Source organism: Ovis canadensis, chromosome 25 (assembly GCF_042477335.2).
Source record: "Ovis canadensis isolate MfBH-ARS-UI-01 breed Bighorn chromosome 25, ARS-UI_OviCan_v2, whole genome shotgun sequence".
In the NCBI taxonomy this organism is placed as follows: Eukaryota; Metazoa; Chordata; class Mammalia; order Artiodactyla; family Bovidae; genus Ovis; species Ovis canadensis.
In genome coordinates this window covers 52,345,578-52,367,260 of record NC_091269.1, presented here as the reverse complement: position 1 = coordinate 52,367,260, position 21,683 = coordinate 52,345,578, and the positions used below count along the sequence as shown (strand labels likewise).

Genomic DNA, 21,683 nt, shown 5'->3' with positions numbered 1-21,683 from the left:
CTAAATGGCCCATCACACCCCGGGAACAGCTTTTCTGTCCCTAGGGCTCTGGGGCTGGCGGGTGGCTGCTGATCTGAACACTCTGTGGCCAGAAGGAATGGGGCTGAAACTCACAGATGTGACTCAGGGAGCCTGGCAGACAGGACACCATGAAATATCCTTCTGATCATCACGGGGTTTTAAGAGCAGGAAGAGCCTTTACAGATCATCTAAAGCCCAGGTTTATTCATGAGAAAACAGCCACAGACAGGGACAGAGCTTGTCCAAGTCCACCCAGCGAGGCTGTGATACTGTCCACGGCCCTACCTCTTGGCCAGCTCCCTGTGACCGGCATCCGTGTGTTCCAGACTGGCCTGACTGCAGGTGTTATGTGGGTTATTGGCTAGAAATTCAGAGTCCAAAACCCAACTCTAACTCACAGAATCAGACTCCAAGAGAGAGGTCTAAGAACAGGCATTTAAACAAGTGCCCCCCCGCCTCCCCGGTCTGTGTGCGCTGGCGCTTTGGAGAAGAGACATATTGAAGTGTCATCCTGACAGTTCCCACCCCAGAGCTCCAGAGAGGACTCAGAAGGCCAGCATCGCTGGGGAAGGGAAGTACCTAGGTCCTGGATCTAACAGGCGCCAACCTCAAGCAGATGCTCCAGTGCTGAGGGGTGGGGGTGTCCCTCTCAGGGCATCTATTTACAGTCAACAGGGAAGCCTGCCATTGCTGCCTTCCAGCCCCGCAGCATCCCTGCGGGCAGGTGGGTTTCTCCCCACTTATAGATGAGGAAACAGAGGGAACCAGTGACGAAGTAACTTGTCCAGACTCACCCACTTGATCGGTGGTAGAGCAGGCATTTGAGCCCCAAAATGTCTGTCCCAGGTGGTGCTAGTGGTAATGAACCCGTCTGCCAGTGCAGAGAGAGACTCAGGTTTCACCCCTGGGTTGGGAAGAGCCCCTGGAAAAGGAAATGGCAACCCACTCCAGTATTCCAGCCTGGAGAATCCCATGGACAGAGAAGCCTGGCGGGCTACAGGCCACAGGGTTGCACAGCCGGACACGACTGAAGCGACTTTCCTCGTGTCTGTCCTGCTTTAAGCGCGCGCTCTACTGTGTCCAGTACCCACAAACACCAGTGGGCCCACGGGTGGAGAGCTCTCCAGCAACAGAGGTGGGCAAGCAGCCGCTAGAGGATCTTGGCAAGCAGGGATGACCTTGAACAACCCTCCTGGAGCTGTGACTGGGGAGAAACTAAGCTGGATAAAGGGTGCAAAAGTGTTTATTGTGTTTCTTCCACACACAGAGAAAAATTGTCCCGATTATTTCCAGGTTCTAGTTCACTACAGTCCTTTGGGCTCAATCATCAGAGCTGCCAGGCAGGGGACATCTAGGGGCCTCAGCTTAGGGCATTTGTTGGGGGTGGGAACAGGGGGGTGAAGGGGGTTGGCTCACCCAGACAGTGACAAGGGTGGGGGATGACTAGGGTGGGGAAGGGAGCGCAGCAGGGGCCACCTGGCGAGGGCTGTCCCATGCTAGATTGTCCACTGACCGAAGGGTGGGCCGGACGGAGAGGCACCGGGGAGGCTACGCAGCAGAGATGCTCCCACACGAACTGAAACAGGCCCCCAAGGACGCCTCAGGACGGCAACGAAGGGCCCCAAACAGCGGTGAGGCAACATGCGCCACTTCCCGAACTGGAACTGAGGAAGGGCGAGAAGCACTTGACGGGGAGACAGGGGAGACAGGGAGGGGCTCCCACACGCCCCCCTGCTCTCCTGTAACCAGAGGAGTGTGGCAGGCAGTCAGCTCTCCAGGGGCCTTCTGTGGTCCTCATAACCTGGGGACTCTAGAAGTTTCCCCGAGCACAGTCCACACAGCAGCCACGGCAGACCGACACCTGTGGGACCACACTGAGGTGACCGCCTCCTCCCCACACCCCCACTGGCCATGGCTCAGAATGGGCACATCTGACAAACAGATGCGATGGTCAGGGAGCCGGGGCTGAAAGGGCGCATTGCACCAAGCAGCGCGTGATACTACCTCTCACAACCTGAGCACAGCCTCAGAGTCCTTCTTGACACAGCCTGCCCAACACATTCAGAACCGGCATGCCGGAAAAAAAACCCCTGCCACCTCCCAAGGAAGCTGAGGGCACGCAGCCCAGGTGCCTGCTGGCTTCCTGCTGCCGTTTAGCACTGGCATACCAGGACCTTGAGCTTCCCAGGTGGCGAGAGTGGTAAAGAACCTGCCCGCTAATATGGGAGACAAAAGGACACGGGTTCGATCCCTGGGTGGGGAAGATCCCCTGGAGGAGAGCATGGCAACCCACTCCAGTAATTTTGCCTGGGAAATCCCATGGACAGAGGAGCCTGGCAGGCTACAATCCATGGGGTTGCACAGTCAGACTCGACTGAAGCAACTTAGCATGCATACTAGGACCTTGAAAGTGGACGTGGTTCAGAGCTTCCCTGAGTCTTTAAGGGGCATTCACTCCAGCAGGGAGGGGGCAGGGGGCCCACAGAGGGAGGATGAGCCAGCACCTGAAACTCCTGACTTTTTGCCACAGTGCCGGAGTGGAGGCAAACAAGAGTGTGACTGTCAACTGAGCGGGCAGCAAAGTGCAGCTGCTGGGGCTGTGGGTGACAAAGAGGAAAGTCAGCTCCAGATGGTGGGGCTGGGGCCCCTCCGGGTGGGCAGGGGCAGGGCCAGGCTCCAGGGAGACAATTCCCTTCTCCCAGCTCCTGTGTCTGGAGCCGGCCCTGCTCCATCATCTCCTGACCCTGTGGGGAAACTCTGGGTTCACAGGTACACCCGCTGGGCACCTCTGCAACTCAGACTGCATCCTGGATGATGTGGGAGGGGGTGGGGGACAGGGGCGTCCTCCTTTCCTGGGCTCCAACCCCCAACCCTGTTTTCTAGGGGGGTTGGAAAGAAGCTGGGGTGACGGGGACAGGGACTGGCCCCTATTGCGGCACAGCCTGTGAGAGGCACCTCAGTCTGGGGCTCTTTGGGGATGAGGTGGGGAAGCTCACAATCGCTGGAACCCCTTTTGGGGGGAATGGACCCCTCACATAATTTCTCCTCTATCAGGAGAGGTTGAGGTTCAGTCACCTGGGTATGGGCTACAGTCTTGCCTGATTCGATTCACCTTTCTGACCAGCGCGACGTGCCCAGTTTTTATTCTGAACAGCAGGACGCCAGCAGCCTTGTCTTACAGAGAGAACACTGGCTTTGCAAACTCTCATCTGCAAAACTTCCTTCCCCTGCTTCAGTTTCCCCCCGTGTGAACCAGAAAACCGGGGTCGCTAAGGCAGCACGTGGTCAACTATGGCAGCCAAGAACCACACGTGGCCACTGACCACCGACGTCCGAAACGTCTTCTCCGCATTAGATACGCAACAGTCTTTGAAGACTGAGTATGAGAAGAGTATAAAACATCCGATATGTTATTATCCCAACATGTAATGAATACAAAATAAAAGATGATGTTCCCGGCGATCTGCTGAGCACCCTGCAGGGCATCAGAGCAGCAGGAGAGGGTGGAGAGCTTAGGGTGGACACAACCAGGGCCTCTGAGGACTGGAGGTCTTGGAGTCCCTGGGGGATCAGGCCACGTCCATCCCTGGCGGGGAAGCACAGCTTGAGGAAGGCTCTAAAAGGTTCCAGCTCTACAGCAACAGGGCCAAGGGCTCTGGAGGCAGGAGCAGGCGCAGAAGAAAGGTGCAGGCTGGCAACAGGTGGTAACGACGGGGCGGGGGCAGCACAGTGGAGCTGCAGCTCAGGACACGGCCGGCAGCTAGTGTGCGGTGCGGCCGTGACAGAGGCTGGGGCCAGACGGTGGCAGCCTTGATGCCAGGCTGAGTCGGCCTGGCACACAGCTGGCACTTACAGGAAGACTGGCTGGCCAGGGATGGGGACTCAGAAAGATGCCAAGGGCATCCAGATGAGTGGAAACCACTAGGGCCCATGGCCCACCTCACAGGTCACAGATGCCCTCCTGCAGTTCTCCAGGAGCCCACCTGGCTCCTTCTCTCCTCGGAAAAGGACAATTTATTTATTCATGAGCATACACCCGCTCCCGCCAGGCAGCCAGCTCCTGGACACCTCACTTCTAATTATAGCAAGAATTTCATTAGTGCTGGAGGGAAATGCTGGGTTTCCAGCTGCCTCTGCTACTGGACGCAGGCCTCCTCCCTCTCCCCCTGCTCTAGCTTGTGGCCAGGATGTATGCCCAGGACGGCACAGAGGGGCAGGCATGGAGATCAGACTCCATCCTGAGTGGCTGGCACAGTGAGGGTCCATGGGGATGGGATGGTGGTCATCCCCAGAGGGTAGGAGACGGGAGACTCATCACACACGGCTCAAAGCCTCCAAGCAGCGGGACTCTGGGCTGCTGCCTTGGATACCCTGAAGAGAAAGGTGGGAGGGAGCTGTGTGTTGCCAGCGTTGGGCAAACAGGGGGAAAGGTGGGAGCTTCGGAGCCTGGGAGGTCTCGGTTCTGCGGAGTCCTGGGATGACGGAGGTGATGACGCAGAACGGGGAAGGAGGCAGACTGGGGCTGTGGGACTGCAACTGAGAAGAGAGGGGAGCTGGGCAGGAGAGAGAAGCCCACACAGAGAATCAGATAGAAAGAGACGGAGACATGGAGGGCGGGCAAACAGAGAGACAGACACCCACATACATGAGCTGGATTTGCAGGCCAAGGAGGGAAGTGAAAACACTGGGCCAAGTTGATCAGGCTGTTCAGAGGACTACCCAAGCAGACCCCTGCCTCCCCCTGGGGGCCTGGCTGCATCCACCCACTCTTAGGACTAGACTCAGGCATTGCCGTGGTCAGCAGGGCCCATCTGGCCAGCCTGAATGTGCGGCTGAAGCCAGGCCTCATGTATGGGGATGGCCTAGGGTGCCGAGGTCTTGCTGGGAGCTGCACACGTGCGTGGGGGCACTCACACATGGGGGGCGCTCTCCTTTTCTTGCACACTCACACTCACAGCCTCATCCATAGCCTAGCTAATCACACACACATCGCCTCACACCTGTTCAGGGGCACACACTGGCACGCACACCTTCCTTCCCTCCAGGGGACAGGCTCCAAAGCATCGGAGTCCTGCATGGACAAGCCCCTTTCTCAGTCTCCCCTGGGGGCCCTGGGAAGGAGCTCCAGGGGAGAGGCTTTCCTCTCTGCCAGTACAGCTTCCTCGGTATCCATCCTGGGGAGCCTCATGCTCTCCCCCAAACTCAGGAAAGCTCTGAGCCCCAGTCTGCTGCCTGAGTGCCACAGCTTGCATAGTCTCTAGTGACGAGGAACTCACTACCTCCCCAGAAAGCAGGTTTTTTTTTTTTTTTTTTTAAAGTCTCTAGACAGGTCACACTCTTGGAAAGTTGAACTTGAGGACGCCTCAGCGAGGTGGCTGCCAAGGGGCCTGAGCTCTGTTGCCAGAGTCTGTCAGTCAAGACTGTCCTTTCATCACTGGCTTGGAAAGTAACACAGCCAGCCAATCGCCGTGGCTTTCACTCTACATTATAACAAAACCAGAGAATCCGTGTCCTACAGGATCCCCTCCTTGCCTGATGACTGCTAACAAAGACCCAAGAAAACCATTCATTCATTTACGCACTCAATTGATAAACCATCAGCCAGGCAGTGACCATGTGCTGGGGCTCTCGGATATGCCCCGGATCGTTCAAAATGTCTTCCTAGTCTGATAACTTGGCTTTCACCCATTTTATAGGTCAAAGGTGAGACCAGGGAGAAGCAGAGACTTGCTCAGAGTCACACTGGGGGCTGATGGTCAAAGGCAGAGCCTCACTGGTGACGCTGCAGGCACTGACCATCTGCCAGCCCCAGGAAGGAAGGGAGAAGGCCGCACGTCTGCCACCCCCATCCCCAGCCGTTTCTAGGACACCGAGGTATTGATTACCACCCTCGCCTTGGAGCGGTTTTCTTTCCTTTTCTTTTTTTTTTTTCCCACCAAGGCTTTCTATCCTCCTTTTTTTTTTTTTTTTAAAGAATAAACTCCAAGCCGCTCCTATGATTAATTACCAGCTGCCTAATGCTCCTCCACCAGCAATTTCTGGAAAGGGAATGAATTACCTTGAAAAACATCCGAAAAGAGAACCCACCGTGAAGGAGAATTTCAAAGGTTACCTCACAATTAGCAATGGGTTCCCCTAGCCTGATCGAGTTGCCAGGAGGTCCTCTGGGGAGGGACAGGCCACCAGCCTTCAGGGGCCACCCACTGGCTCCTGAGGGCCACCAGCCTCGGAGGGCTGGACAAAGGCCACCCGGCAGAAATGGGGGTTGTTTTCTGAGCACCCACCTTGGGCCTGCCTGGGGCTCTGCTCCTGATCTCTAAGGCATCGTGGGCTGCTTAATTCTAAGGTGTCTCTCCTAGTTCCAGTCCCCACTCCACCACTTATAGCTCTGCAGGTTTCTTAACCACTCTGAGCCTCCGGAGAATGAGGTGTTAAACACACCTGCACATGGGATTACTGTGTGGGGAGATACGCATTTACGGAGCGCAGTGCCTGGTACACAGCCGGCCCTCACCCAGCTGTAACACTTGGAATATTCCAGGTTTCTAAGCATCCTCCTAACAGCCCTCTCAGCAATGTTGGTATAATTATCCTCGTTCGGATGAGAACTCTCACGGAAGTGAAAGGACTCGCCCAAGGTCATGAGGAGGATAGGAGGAAGCCAGGATTTCCTATGGCAGGAAGGGAGATCAGAGTCTGCTCCCTGGTTCCAGCGCCTGAGTAAAGCACAGAGGATCCCCAGGGCTGGCCTGGCCCTGAGTGTGGGTACCTGGGAGCACCGGGGTCTCAGGAGAGATGCTGAGAGCAGCGGGGAGACCACTGGGCGGGGCCTCCCACCAAGACGAAGACTCGGGCTCCCCTGGCTGGGTCCCAGAGCCTTGGGACAACGGGCCCTGGCCCAAGTCAGCATTTCTGGGACAGCCTCTCATCTCCGAATTAAGAGGGATTACACGGGGGGCCCTCTGGCACAGGGCCAAGTGTCATCAACCCTGAAAAGCCACTCTGTGATGAGACATGCTGGTGTCGGGGCCTGAGGCAGGTCTGGGAGGCTCAGCTTGGGACCCTCGGGCTCCAGCTGCTTCCGTGAGCTCCCTGGGGGCCCAAGCTGCCTCATCAGGCTGAATGATCACTTGGTGTCCATCCTGGCATGGTTGAGCCCCAGGGAGGAGGGATGGTGGGAACAGAGGTGTGCAAGAAGCAAGGGAAATGCCAGATCCTGAGCGTTTGCTGTGTCCAGCTGTGCTGGTGCACATGTGGGGTCAGGGGTGTGGTGCCCAGCCCTCTGCTAAACTGATAGACAGGTAAACTGAGGCACAAAGGAACCACACAGGGTCATGGTGGATGAGAGGCAGGGCCAGGATTTGCATGCAGGCTCTTAGACCCCAGACTTGTGGGTGCTCAGGGGACTGTGGGAGAGAGAGGGTGGGGCAGCCATGGCCCCCATCTCGGTGAACAGGCTTCTCTGCCCATCCCACCTCTTCCCATGTGGCTGCCATGTTGCTTGGCACATGAGGCCCCTGGCCACGAGGTTGAGTGGTACAGACAGGGCTGCTGAGCCAAGGCTGGGGACGTCAGACTGTCCCTCTTCCTGCGTGCATCTCCCACCGCTGCCAGGCAGCCACTGTAGACACAGGCCAGGCCTAAGAGGCCCCAAGAAGTCCTTTAGAGGACCAATGAGATCTCAGTGGGGGCTGTGCTGCAGTCAAAGGCACAGGGCGCTGGGGCCAGCACCTCCTCCACTCAGGACACGCCTCCTGCCCCTTCCCCGAGCATCCAGGCCAAGCCGTCCCCACCAGTCCGGCTGCCCACCTACCTCAGTGACCCGTGAATCACCAGCGTCCCACGTGCCGGTCAACAGCTGGCGGTTCCTCCGCCTCACTCCAGCTCCATTCTCCTGCAATGAGAAGGGTGGTCAGGGGCCACTCCCAGCAGGGACCCCAGAACTGACCTGCGGCCACAGACCCCGCCCACCTGCTGGAAAGTTCACTGTCGGCTAAATCAAACCATTCCCACTGGACAGATGGGGAATCTGAAGGATGGAGAGGAAAAGGGGCCTAATGCCAAGGGGCCCTAACAGGCCCCCGACACCCCACAGCTGCCAGTTACTGGCCGCGTGACTGTGGGTAAGCTCCTGGCCGCCCCAGGTTTCAGTTTCCTCACCTGTCAAATGGAATCACAATGATCTCTCCGAGGGTTTCTGGGAGGATCTAAGGGCCTGTGTTGACAAAAGCACTTGACATTCATTCATTCACTCAAGAAACATTTGGCGAACACCCTGAGCTGTAAACAGGATCATGGATCAGCCCTTGTGGGGACTTATAATAGGCAAAGAATCAAACAACACATAATTAAAAGTGGGATCTGCTAGAAAGAACAAGTACAAGGATGAACAGCATAGACTCAAGGTTCAGGGCTGTCTCTTTGGGGAAGTAAAGATGAAGGATGAGCCAGAGAGAGGCAGGCCAAGATGCATGGAACAGCGTTCCAGGCATGGGGAACAGTATATGTGAAGGCTCCAAACAGGGGGAAAACCCTGGCTCAGCAGAGTACTTGAGAGTAGGTGGTGTGGTGGAGGAGGGAGGTGGGGAGGTAAGAGGGCCAGAAGGCAGGGCTGACCATCGCAAGGGTGGGTGGGAGGGTCTTAGCAGCTGAGCCGCGTGAGCCTGGGTCTAGTTCGAGAAGATCCCCCAAACATGCCAGGAAGAAGGGCTTAGAAGGGACAGGAAGAGGCAGGGAAACCAGTGGGGAGGCTGCCCCTAGAGTCTGGGCCAGAGACAGTGGTGTTCAGAGTGGAGGGAGCAGAAGGCAGAAGTGGAAGGATGCTCTGGGGCACTGGGCGGATGAGGACCCCAGACCCTGTCCCCCCAGGGCAGTGGGTTCACGTGCCCCGTCTCCATAGTGGGCCAGCCATACTGCCCTCTCCTCCCCACCCACAGGGCCCCTCGGGAATCCAGAGGGGCCAGATCCAGACCCAGACCCTGGCAGGGCAGCTTCTCTGGAGTCCTGGCTATGGCGTGGGAGCCACAGAGCCCCGAGTTGGAATCCCAGCTACCAAAGCACCCTGCTGGGTGGCTCTGGGTGGTCGCCATGCTCGGGGCACATTGTGCCCTCCTCTAAGAAATGGGAAACCTGCCAGCAGGGCTGAGTGCCTCTTGGGATGAGGCCCGTGGCTACCACGGGAGTGGGTGTGCACAGGCCACAGGAAGGCTGGGTTCCCACGTGTGCTGGGGACTGGCGGAGGGTTCCCAGGGAGCCAAGTGTGTGCCTATGGCTTCAGCAAGGGGCACCAGGGCCTGGTATTTAAGAAGTGGGCTCAGTACTGTAATAAAAACCATCTGGTTCAAGTCCTGGGTTCATCCCCTTACCATGTGGCTTTAGGCAATTTCTTAAACTTTTCTGGCCCCTAGTTTCCTCATCTGTAGGAGGTGATAACGCGATAAGGAGGGGTCCACTCTCAAGAAGTGGTACAGACAGTATAAGGTAATGCATTTGAGTGCCGGACACACAGGTCGCTTTCCAGCCGTGTTAGGTAAGATGAAACTACTTCCAGGAGCTGGTGCTGGGCTCCATGGAGCACTGGGCCCCTAAACCTCAGGCTCCCACAGCCCGGCTCAGCACCCCCACTCCACATGGGTGAGAGAATATCTCTGGGGCCTGACTCTCTGACTCTGGCAGTCCCCAAACTCTGCTCACTGTGGGGACACAAATGGCCCTTGACTCCAACTCTCCCATTTCACGGAGGAGGACAGCAGAGGCCTGGAGAGGGCAGCACCTGCCTCCGTCCCGGGGTCATGCAGCAAGTCAGAGGCTGGGGCAGAACAGGAATCAGCCTCCTGCTTCCCTACCAGCCACAGCTCAGTCCTTTCCCAAAGGCAAGCTGGCCGCAGACCCGCTGACAAAGAGAAAATAATTATTTTGGCAGCTGAGACAGAAGCCAGAGCCGGAAAGTCCTCGCTCACTCGGTGAGCAATGTCCCGGCCCCGAGGAATGACGCCCGCCCATCCTGCCTTGCAGAGGTGCTCCGGCTCACGGCGCACACATACGTGTCTCTCTGCCCCAACCATCCTTGGTTCTTTGCTGTTGGACTTGTGCAAAGAGGCAAATAGACCAGAGAGGGAAAGAGACCTGTCCAAGGTCACACAGAAAGGGTATCACACAGAGGGGTCACCAGGATATGCACTCAGGCCCTGATTAGGGACTGACCCCCTTCCCTATGAGCCTGCACTGGACCCTCATCTGGGAAGGAGAAAGGACCAGAAGCTTGCCTGAACTGGGTCTACATTGGGGGCTATTCCTATGATGCTTCTTTAGCCCTCAGTGAAATGCTATGAAGTAGAACCTAAATAGCACCCTCAATTTACACATGAGGTCTAGAGAGCTTCTACAGCTTCCTAAGGTCATGCAGGTAATACAGAGCGAAAAGTAATAAGAACAGGGCCGGGCATGAGTGCGTGGTCTGTCCACACGGACTCACCTTGTTCAAGATGTCCAACTGGACACCCGGGCTCCCTTGTCTGTGCACTGGGCCCCACTCAGGGGTGGAGGTGAGGGAACTCAGGCCCGGGAGGGGCTGTGAAATTACAGATGAAGTCACCCGCCCTCATCCCTGGCCCCCTGGGTGCCCGTAGGTGAGCCTCACAGCCTGCAGGGCTCTGGCCACCTGGGGAGACCGGGGGAGGCATCCCATGTCTGCTCCCAGCCTGGCTAGACCACAGCCATGAAGGATACAGATTCACCCAGGTGAGTGTGCGCTGCTTAAAAGGCCATCAGTGCCACGGAGCGGAGGGCAGCCTGAGACTCAGGGCTGAGAGGGGTGGTGGGGCCCACCCAGGCTCTGCAAGGGATGGGTTCCCCAATGCCCAGAGAGAGGGCTCTGCTGAGCTCAGGACTCTCCCTCTGGATTGGATGAGGGGAACGCCCCGACTACAAGGCTGCGTCTGGCTGCAAGGGCAGGAGAGGGTAGAAGGGGAGGTGTGCAGACCACAGGTTGAAATGTACTTCCACTGTCATCTCACATCTGGCGCTCCCGAGAGCAGGGCAGGGTGAGAACGAGCTCCCTCTTTGCAGAGCAGGACAGTGAGCTCCGAGGGAGGGTAGAGTTGCCAGGGGTGTAATGGCTGGAAAGCGGTGAGGTTGGGTCTGGGACTTGGCAGAGGTCACTTGGGGGTGGGGACTGTCCCAGGACCCAGATGGATTCTCCCAGCCCCACCCCCTTCCCATCCCTTCCTCCTCTAGGGATCCCCTGGGAGGAAGGACCCACCTGGGTGTGGGCTTGAGTGCAGGCACCAGGCCAAGTGGACTGGGGCCGGGGCTGGCCAGAGACATGCAGGGCCGACTGGGGTTCTGGGAGGACAGAGGTGCCCACGCCATGGTGCATCCGGGATGTGGGGCTCTGTGACCGCTCTGTGACAGTGGCCAGAGGCCCGTGGCTAAGTGACCAGTGTGCTCTAAGCCACCAAGGGTTGGGAGCCCAGATTCTGGACCGGAGCCTGGCCTTGTCCTCAGAGGTAACGTCCAGGGCAAGGGTGGGTGGAGCTGAGTTTGAATCCCTATTCTGCCCTTTAATGCTGGGTGACCTCGAGCAAGTCACTTGGTATCTCTGAGCCCCCATCTCCTCTCTAAAAAGGGACTAATCACTCCTTCAGCTACTCACCTGCCAAGACAAGCTTCACATTGACCTTGCAGAGCCTGACATTGGCCAGAGCACTGCCCTACCCACAGGCTTCTGGGAGAGGGGCTCGGGCTACCCCGCTGTGGTCTCTAGGGCGTGGGACCACACCAGTGACTGTGCTGAGCTGAAGTTCTGGACTCTTGTCAACTGCTGCTAATCACACACACATGCCCCTCATGTTCTGGTGGCTGTGAGAGCCTCACAAGACACGGGAACACAGACGCAAGTGCACCTACAGACGGGTCAGGAACAGGTCAGTGAATGATGACTGTCAAGGTCACAGGTGGCCAAGTGCAAGCCAGAACACGGTCACGTGGGCACCCACCCATACTGGGTCCAGCCTGCTGTTCCACTGGCTGGACTGACCAGCACTGGTTCCCACGTGGGCCTGACCCTCCTCGTCTCAGTCGGGCCAGGCAGCTCTTCCCACCCTCCCTTTACCGGTGGGCCGAGCAGCTTCTGCTACTGCGGGCCAGGGGCCCTGTTTGGGAAGGTGGCCTCAGACCCAACTCCCAGGGTCGCCGGGGAGACATGGGTTCCTTCACCTCAAAGACCCACCCAGGGACGCATCCCCTTACATGACCCTGGGAGCAGGCCCCCTCGTCCTCCCCCGGCGGCCAGTGCTGGCTCCCGGAGCAAGGCAAATATTTACCCCGATGGTTATCCAAGCCGGGCCAGCCGCCCCGCCTCCCGCATTCCTGGAATACATGTTCCCTGACCTCACCAAGCTGGGGGAGGGGGAGGAATCCAGACGTGGACGAGACAGACCGAGGGTCCAGGGCCTCGTGGAAGCCAAGGCCTGCTGATCAGGAGGGAAAAGGTGGCTTCGGGTTGTCTCTCCAGCTACTCACCCACTAGGGGAGGCCCCTGCTGGCCTTGTAGAGCGGGGCATTGGCCAGAGCACAGAGCTTCCCATAAGCCCCTGGGGGGAGGGGGCTGGACCACCCCGTTTGGCACGGTGGGCGGGGGGCTGCACCAATGCCAGCTCTCGGCCTGCAGTTCAGGGCTGTCACTAGGCCTCAGGGCCTCACACCTGCTGCCAATAACACACGTGCCTGTGCACACCCATCGTGCTCAAGATGTGAGGGACTCAGGCTGCCAGAAACCTGGCGCGTTTGCTGCCTGCCAGAGCCCTTCCTCAACACCCCAGAAGCTCTCAGTGCCTCACCCCATCCTCAGCACAATCCTGTCACCAGGGAACCGTAAGCCCATTTTACAGATGAAGAAACTTCGCAGCAGACACCAGTGGTCATGCAGCTGAGAAGTGGAAGAATATGCCCTGTCTTACCTCAAACCACACTTTCAACAGTTCTGCAGTCCCAGCTCTGCCCATCGGAACCCTGTCCATCCTCTGATGCCCCAAGGACCGCCTCCACCATGCTGCCTTCCCTAAAAGTCCCCTCAAGTGAGCTTTCCCTGCCCTGAACTTCCAGATATGTGGACAGTATTTCTTTCTTTCTCCTGGCATGATTAAAATTGGGTGTCTGGTTATCTCCTGTTGTGAGACCCTTGCACTCACTCCATGCACAGTGGGGTTGAGCTCAGAGACTCAGCAAGCCCTGAGTGTTCAGGAGAGGCCTGAACTCCTGAGTCTTTTCCCCAAAGGGCAGTAGCTGCATTTGGTCTCAAAGAAAAGATAAGTAAACAGACCTGGGAAGCTGGTTGGTTGGGATCTGGGCAAACTCCTGGCCTGGTCTGCCTGAGACTCACAAACTTGGTTCAATGATCCCGTCTGTCTTGACTTTCCCTGAGAATAGTTCGAGCTGTCCTTACAGCCTGCCCATACCCAGCACGTCGGGTCTGGCCCTGCCCTGCAGGTCCTCACTGCGCGCGCCTCTCTGCATGCCCCTTGCTTTCCTGCCTCCCGTTCCTGCAGGGAAACTTCGCAAGTGACTGGGGCAGGGCAGACCGGCAGGTTCTGCTGAAGGAAGCGCAGGCCTGGCAAGTCTGTTGCTGGGCCCTCAGGGATGCCTCTAAGTGGGAGGAGCTGGAGATGCCCAGTGCCAACCTGGGTCCACACCTTGGCACAGTGGGGACCCAAATAGGGGGTGCTGCGGAAAGTAAGAGGCTCCCAGAACCTCCCAACCCACTTAACATCTCTGAGACATTTCCCAACACTTGGAAAATGGGGGCTATAAACGGACTTCTAGGGGATGTTCCTCCGTGTTTGTTTATTCCATCTATTCATTTCCTTCTCCTGACAATAATGACACTGCCCACCATGTGCTGGAGGAAGAAGAGGAAGAGGAAAGAGTAGGGGTGGACGGTGGGCAGAGGAGGACAGGGTCAACATTGCCAGCCTGGATACTTCCCAAGGGTGTTTGCACACTGTCTAATCAAGGTGGGCAAGACACAGAATAACGCTAGGACAGAGTGCTGGAGAGTAGCAAAATGGGGGGTCGGGGCATCAAGGTCTTGGGCAGAGTCTCTCAGGCAGGAGGACACCACTTCCAGGCAAAGGCCCACAGTCTTGTCAGGAGAAAAGCCTCAGACTGAGGAGACAACGACAGATGAAATCAGGAGCAGGGACAGCTGCATTCAAGGGCACTTGCACACACATCCGTGAGGGCCCCTCCGAAGCTTCACCCAGAGCCCAAGCCTGATCTGCTGCGTTTTCAAGGCCAGGATAGAGAGGCACCCCTCGGGAGGGCCCTGTCAGAGGGAAAGCCCTCACTGCCTCCACTGAGCATCACGCAGGCCCTAAAGAGCAGCATTCATCCATCCTGACTCTCAGAGGCACTCTAGCTCACGATGCGCGGTGCAAGGCCAAACCACCTAGCCTTTTGGTGTCAGGCTTGTGCGAAGGGGCCAACTGAGACCAGACAGAGCTTGGCTGTGATGCGTGGCTTGCTCCCAGTAGAGGAAGAGGAGAGTGGCTCCCTTTTCCCCAAGCCATCAAATGAACAATTTCTCCTCTAATCAAGGGGTCCTCACATGGACTAAGAGTGCATAATGTGGCTCTAGGTTTGACACAGCAGAATGCACGTACAGAACAGCTCTGCTATTCACTGACCTGTGAAGCTGGGCAAGAAACTTGGCTTCTTCGGGCCTCAGTTTCCTCATCTGTAAAATGGGGATACTGAGTCACTCCTCTCACAGGGCTGTGAGGATTTAACTAGATTACGCCCACGCTGCACTTGACAGGAAGGGCTCGGTAAATAGGGATGGTCATTGTTCTCACTGGCTCAGGTTAGCTGTCAAGTACAGAGCTGGGATCTTGCTGGGGATGGAGGCACTGGGTCTCTTACCAAAAAGATGGAGAAAGATCCTGAGAAGATGAATCCTGGCTTCAGAGCCTCTCTGAGGCCAATTCAAGAGTCACTCCAGTGGATCTGCTTCCCAGAGATGGCCTGCACCCAGGAGCGGGGGCCTCCAGTCACTCCCCACAGAATGGCCAAAGGTGCCGAGCATTCTCTAGATGCAAACGCCATGCCAGGGGCTCTCTTCCACACTCACCACGTCATCAGACGCCATGGGTGGGCATGACCTTATGCTTCCCAGGGATTAGGGTCTTGTCCAGAGAGGTATCTGACTGGGGCTGGCCACAGTAGGGCCCCTGCCACACACCTGGGTACTCGCCACTCCCAATGTTGATGACTGAAATGAATGTTCAGCCAGTGGCCCCTCTTAGGGGCCTTGTCTCTTGCACCTGCTCACTCTGCTTGGGGTGGTCTGGCTCTGCACTGCCCATCTGAGCTCAGCCCTGGAGGAGCCTCATCCCCACCCCAGTGATGCCACTGACCCCCAGTCCCCTACAGCATACATGGGGCCTAAGCAGAGGCTCTCAAAAGAGGCAGTGGAGGCCCTTGGTCTCTGCCTCCCACCTTGCAGAGCAGGGGACTGAAGTCCGGACAGGGACAGGGTGAGAAGCCAGGCCAGCTCTGGTTGGAGGTTAGATGGAGGAGCTGAGGGCTCACATGGGAGGCTCCTGGCTGGAGGATCAGCCGAGCTGACACGACACCCGTGGTTGGTACAGGACTGGCAGCCTGGACTCCAGGCCCAGGGCAGGCGGGAAGGTCGAGAGGCTGAAGGGCACGGTCTGGATGGCACACAGGAAGACGTCTAGGACTAAGTGTTCCCAGCGATCCCCTTCCCGGGCCAGGGGCCAGCCCCCGGCAGCCACACTCTCCAAACAGCCGTCCCTCTGGGATTCTGGTCACACGTGGGCCAGGCTGGTCTGAAGCGATGGCCGAGGCCCAGGTTTACAGATGCCAGACAAAGGAGAGCAGTGTTCTTGCTTGCGGGAGGTGGCGGGTCAGAGCACGGGCACGAACGTCACCTGGGCCTGGATGAAATCCTGGTTCTACTGCTTGCAAGCCACGTGGCCTCAGCCAAGTCCCTGCACCTCTGCCCACCTCAGCTTACTCGACGGTGCAGTGGGGAGGGAGAAGGCTGAACTGGGGGAGGTGTGTGGCCCAGCCCCTGGCCCTCAGAGGAGGCCGGCCATGGGAACTCTGGCTGCTTGTAGGGATGACGGCCTTCCCTGACAGGGCAGCCCAGTGGTGGTCTGCAAGCTTGCTGCTGGGAAGGCTGGGGAAGCAAAGGACCGTAGGATGTGTTAGTCATCCAGCCTGTCCCAAGATGCTCCACCAATGCAGCAGCCCAGAGAAGCCTCCCATCAGATCTTGTTTACACACAGGTGGCCTCCAGCCCTGACAATCCAATCCCGTAGGTCTCCATCTGCCACCTGAAAGTGGGAGAAATGAGGCTTGTCTAACACCCTTGGTTGCTGAGAGGACTCTAGGAGATGGAGGATGGGGTCAGGTTTTGTTCCACACCCTGCCCACCTTGGCTGCTCCTGCCTCGCTGGGCAGCCCCAGGGCCCAGGCCTGTTTGCGCCATCACACACCCAGAGCGTGTGCCAGGAGGCACTGAGGACCCCTTGGGTGCCTCCTAGCTGAGGACTAGCCTATGATGCCCCTCCTTCTCTTTTCAGTCCAGGGTCTCTGCACTCTCTTTTTGGCTGTGCCACGTGGCATGTGGGATCTTACTTAGTTCCCTGACCAGGGATCAAACCTGTATGCACTCAATGGAGGTACAGGGTCTTAACCACTGGCCACCAGGTAAGTCCGTTTTTCGTTCTTTAAGAAAGAAGGGCTCCTTCAGCTCAGCACCTCGGTGGGATTCTAAGGGGAGCCAGCCCCTACCTGCCCACCAATCCTTTGGACTGACAGAACCCAGCCTCTGGGACTGGATCTCTGGATGGGCCAAGGCCATCCGCCACAGTGGGTGTCTTCTTCCTTCACTCATAGCACGCAGCACAGGGCTTGCCCCCAGAATGTTAGCTGGATGGATGAATGAGCAGTGATGGGAGGGGTGGTGTGAAAACAGATTTAGATCAGAGAACACAGCAGCTGACACTTTCATGGTGCTCACCATATCCATTCTAAGTCTGGCTCCAATAGACACTGGCTATGCTGGTTAACCCATTGGTCCCCACAGTGATTCTATAAAGTGGTAGAGTCCTCCTCATTTCACAGATGAGGAAACTGAGGCTCAGGGAATGAAGTCACTTGCCCACAGTGTCAGAAAGTGGCAGAAGTACATTTGGTGTAGGCCCCGGGCTCCAGGATCCACGTGCTGGCCCACAGTGCTGCCTGGGGGCTGTGGGGAAGGTGGAGACAGCAGCTCATCCGAGGCTGTCCAGACCAAAGGTTACTGCCCAGGCTCCAGGCCCTGCCCCAGGGATTTAAGTGGTCTAGGGTACGCTGTCTTGCAAAGCTGCCCGGGATCTCATGGACAGCAGGAGCTGAGAACCCCTGCCCAACTCCATCCTCACTCTCCAATCAGAGAAACCGTGGCTTAGGGAGGGAGAGGACGTGTCCAAGGTCACCCTGGGTGTTGGGAGAGCCTGGGACCCGGAGTCCAGCTCCTCTGACTTCTCCGTCGTGGGCTTGGAGCTCTTAGAAACAGCACTGTGGCCCCAGTAGAGCAGTCCACAGGCGCAGCCGCGGGCGGGAGAGATGAGGCAGACAGACGCAGGGAGGCCGCGCAGCAGGCAGCTGGATGACACACAGGCCCAGCAATTCCTGACTCACAGCCACCCATCCCGTGACTCCACCCACCGCCGGTGTCCCCACCCTGGCTCACACTCCACAGCCTGCTGCAGCCTCTGGAGTCCCCTCCCATTTAGGACCAGAAAGCCACAGAGGGAGGAAGCAGCGGCGGGGGCCCCACCCAGGGCTGGGTGGGGAGCCCAGACAACCCAAGCCGCGGGGACTTCGGGACACACGGAGGAAGAGGCCTGAGACTGCCCTGTCCTGCCCTGCAGCACCCACACTCCCACCCCACACTCCCACTGGGGCAGGCCAGCGCCCAGTGGACCTCGCACCCAGGAGGAGCACTGGTACTGACGCCCACCGGGGCCAGCTTCCGCAGCCGCGTGACTCCCTTCGCATCAGGGCCGCACACCTGGACGAGCAAGTTAGGTTTTCCTGCTGCCAGAACCTCCCCAGGAGGAGGCATTGCTCCTCTGGCCAAGAACCCTCAGTGGCTCCCCATTGTCCATGAGGCCCCAGATGGACTCTGACCTGGAGTGTCTGGGCTCACACCTCTGTACCCTGCCCACATTAATCCCGCTGCCAGGAATGTCCCTGTCCCTGTGGCCTGACGCACCGGGAAGGAAATTCACAACCCTCCCTCTGCTCCCAAGGAGCCATGGAGGTCAGAAGCTATGTTCCCAGAACCTCAAAGACTTCTTACAGCTTCCTATATCTCTGGTTCTCAAAGGCCCATTTGACAGACGTAGAGGCTGAGGCTCAGAGTGGTCATGTGTCCAAGAAGGCTGGAGGCTGGGCTGTCACCACACAGGGCAGGGGCCCGGGCTGCTTGGACCTAAGGTCTTTCCTGTTGCTAACAAGCTCTCAGCTGATCCACAAGCGCAGGTGGCCCCGAGTCTATCAGTTCACCCAGTGCCGTGGCGACTGGTGTCTGCTCACCTTGGGATCCTGACCCTCCCTCCACCCACCGTGGGGAACAGGCTGCACTCTCGGATACTGAGCTGGGCTTAGACTGGGGCAGCCGGCTGGGGGAGGTAGGTCTGAGAAGCTATGGGGCATTGTGGCCAAGAGCACAGACTCTGGGACCAGCTGCCCGGTTCAACCCCAGCGTAACCACCTGAGCAGGTCAATTCACCTGGCTGGGCCTCACCTGGCAATGGGGACGATAAGAGCAGTGAGCTCACAGAGATGCTAAACACCAATTTCTATAGATGAAGATCAGAGCAGCAGCTCTGAAGACTGCTCTAGAGAGGTCTGGAGTTCTTAACATTGTCGCCCTGTTCCTCCCTGCACCTTAAGCTCAACATCACAACCAAAGGGAAACCAAAGGCCTCAGAGCACCAACCAGGAGGGAGGAAGAGGACTGGGGAGGGGCAGGAGAATCCGCTCTCAGCACTGACCCCTCCCCAGCTTCTGGCCCATAGGCTGCTACCCCGGCCCATCTGCCTGAGCAGGGCTGAGCAGAGCAGAGAGAGCTTGGCATATTACACCTCAGCTTCTGGGAGGAGGGAGGAAGGAGGAGGGAGCAGGGAGCAGGGAGCAAGGAGAAGGGAGGATGGGGAAGAGGGGAGGAGGTGATGGGGAGGAGGAGGGCGGGAGGGGAGAGGTAGAAGGGAGGCGGGGGGGCTCCTGTCCAGGCAGTGATGCTCAGTTGGCTCCTGTGTGGTCAATGGGATGACCCAGAGAGGGGTAACGCCAGCGTCATTACTTCCATTCCCCATGAGGACATTGGCAGCACCCACATCTCTCTCCCCGCTTAGGGGCCATCACAGACACTGTGCCCCACCTGAGCTGGATACAGAGATATCTGAGATGCAGTGGCGTGAGGGCAGCGAGGTCTGGGCCAGTTAACCGCAAACATGGCTGTCCTTACAGGGTAGAGATTCACCCTACCTCCAAACCCTTTATCTCATGAGATGCTCATAGCTGGCAAAGCTTCTTCCTCTCCTCTTTCTACAGAGTGGTCGAGTGACTAACCCACATGCACCAGCAAGCTAGTGATGGATCCCAAACGAAAAAAAAACCCCTGTCTCTGGGCTCCCAGGCCTGGCCCCACTATGAGGTTTCTCTCGCCAGGCTCCTAGAGGTGACTGATCGTCTAGGAGAAGATAAGTCACCAGCATGTGCGGCTGAGGGACGGGTGTGGACCCAGAACTTCCACCCACGGGAAGCCCTGGGAGGGGGCTGGAACAGGTCAGAGAGAGGGCAGCCTGCGAGCCTGAGGTCCAGCTTCCTTTCTCAAGAGGGCACGATTCCTGGCAGCAGCTCCCACGGGAAACAGTAAAAGCGCCACCCGCGGGAAACACGGGGTGGGACAAAGGGGGTGCCGGGCAGGGTTTCCTGTTGGGTGGGTGACCTGTGCGCCTGTGGTCCTGGGGCCAGGCCAGGGCTGGGTCTCGCCTCATCCCTGGCTCTGGCCCAGGCCACCCTGAGTCCCATCCTCCAGGCCTGGCCTGGCTTCCTGTCCTACTGGCCCCTCCCCGCCCAGGAGAGAGCAGGGCCCCGTGGAGGCTTCCTGAGGAGCATCAACTTTTCTAGGGCAGGAAGGGGCAGCTGCACTGGCCTCCTCGGTGGCCTTTGGCCTCTGACCTCCAGACCTCCAGCTCTCTGTTTTCCAGCAAGAGGCTTTGACAAAAGATCCACTGGGTTTTATTCCTGGGACTCCAGGCACAGCTGAGCAGGGACTGCAGGGACCGGCCTCTCCCTGCGATCGGTCACTGTCTGCCCCACTCTGGGCAGCGTCACTTCCAAGGAGCCGTGCTGAAGGGACCGGGACAAGGAGAGATGCTGAAGAAGGATGGATCTCAGGCCTCAAGGACAGATTCTCAGGGGGGCAAAGATGAGGGACACTTCCGCAGAAGGTGGGTGTGGCATCCCCACTGAGCAGGGAAGCCCCCACACCAAGGACAATGTGATGCCAATCCCTGGGAACAGCACCCAGAGAGAGATGCCTTCATCCCCACTGCCCCTTCTCCCCAAGTTTGGGATGCCTGAATCCCTAAAAGTGTCAGTTGTCTGGGTGGGATGGGAACTCGGCCTAGGGGCTAGACCCATCATCTCCAGTGAGCCAAACCCATTCCATGTGCCTCAGGAGCTGGGGGTTCCCCTGTCCACAGGTGGAGATGTGGTGGGAGCGGAGCAGTTAGTGGACTGGCCCAGTGGGAGGGGGGAGAGGTTTGAACACAGGCCCTCAGGCTAGGGCACAGGCTATGGGAGAAGCACCCCAGGTCTCTCTCAGGGCTCCTGGGCAAACAGGCGACTCAGAAAGCAAACAGCCCAAAGAGGGCAGAGGACTCTTTCAGCGGCTGCCACGGGGCCCACCACGGACAAAGGCCTCTTGTAGCTCAGAGTTGGGGAGGAGCGCTAATGGGAGGCGGCTTGGGCTGAATGGGGCTGGTCCTTGCCTGAGATCACCCCGGGGGCAAGGATGACGGGGATGGAGCTAGGATCAAGGAGCCATGCTGGGAAGACGGGCTTGCTCACTTGGCCAGGGGCTCACTTGGGCTTCACCTCAGCTGCCCAGGGCGGGACACTGGTGACATGTCCACGCTAGTCCAAAGAAACAGGCCCAGATGGGGCTCTCTGGGGGCCCAGCCTGATGATCTTCCTGGAAGCACTGACGTTTGGGGAAGATTAGGTTAGGGGGGCTAAAACCTCAAGTCTATAGGCCTGAGGTGGGCAGGGTGGAAGACAGAACCAGACTTCAGCCTGGTGGGCAGCCAGGCCTAAGTTACCATGGAGAGTTACTCAGATAGCCATGGGGCAGTAGTGAGCCTCCTGACCCTGGGGCATGCAAGCCAAGGCTAGAGATACACAGACTTTAGAATTACCCTGGCCAGAATCCATATTCAATCATGGGTGGAAGGATGACTGGCCCATGTCACCAACTCAATTACTGGCCACCCCACCTCCATTCCTTTTCTGGATTGATGTTTTCCAGCTGTATCAGAACAGCCTTGAGCTCATGAGCTTGTGGGACCCTTAAGGCTGAA

The 21,683-nt window shown here is 57.9% G+C and overlaps 1 protein-coding gene across 5 annotated transcripts in view; it reads right to left on the bottom strand.

Moving 5' to 3' along the window:
- Positions 1-21,683, bottom strand: part of ZMIZ1 (zinc finger MIZ-type containing 1) — a 240,815-nt gene that overhangs the window by 141,245 nt on the left and 77,887 nt on the right. For all 5 annotated transcript variants that reach the window (XM_069572535.1, XM_069572538.1, XM_069572537.1 and 2 more), the window contains one exon: positions 7,835-7,915. The gene's annotated coding sequence lies outside the window, so the exon portion shown is untranslated. The remainder of the gene's footprint in view (positions 1-7,834; positions 7,916-21,683) is intronic.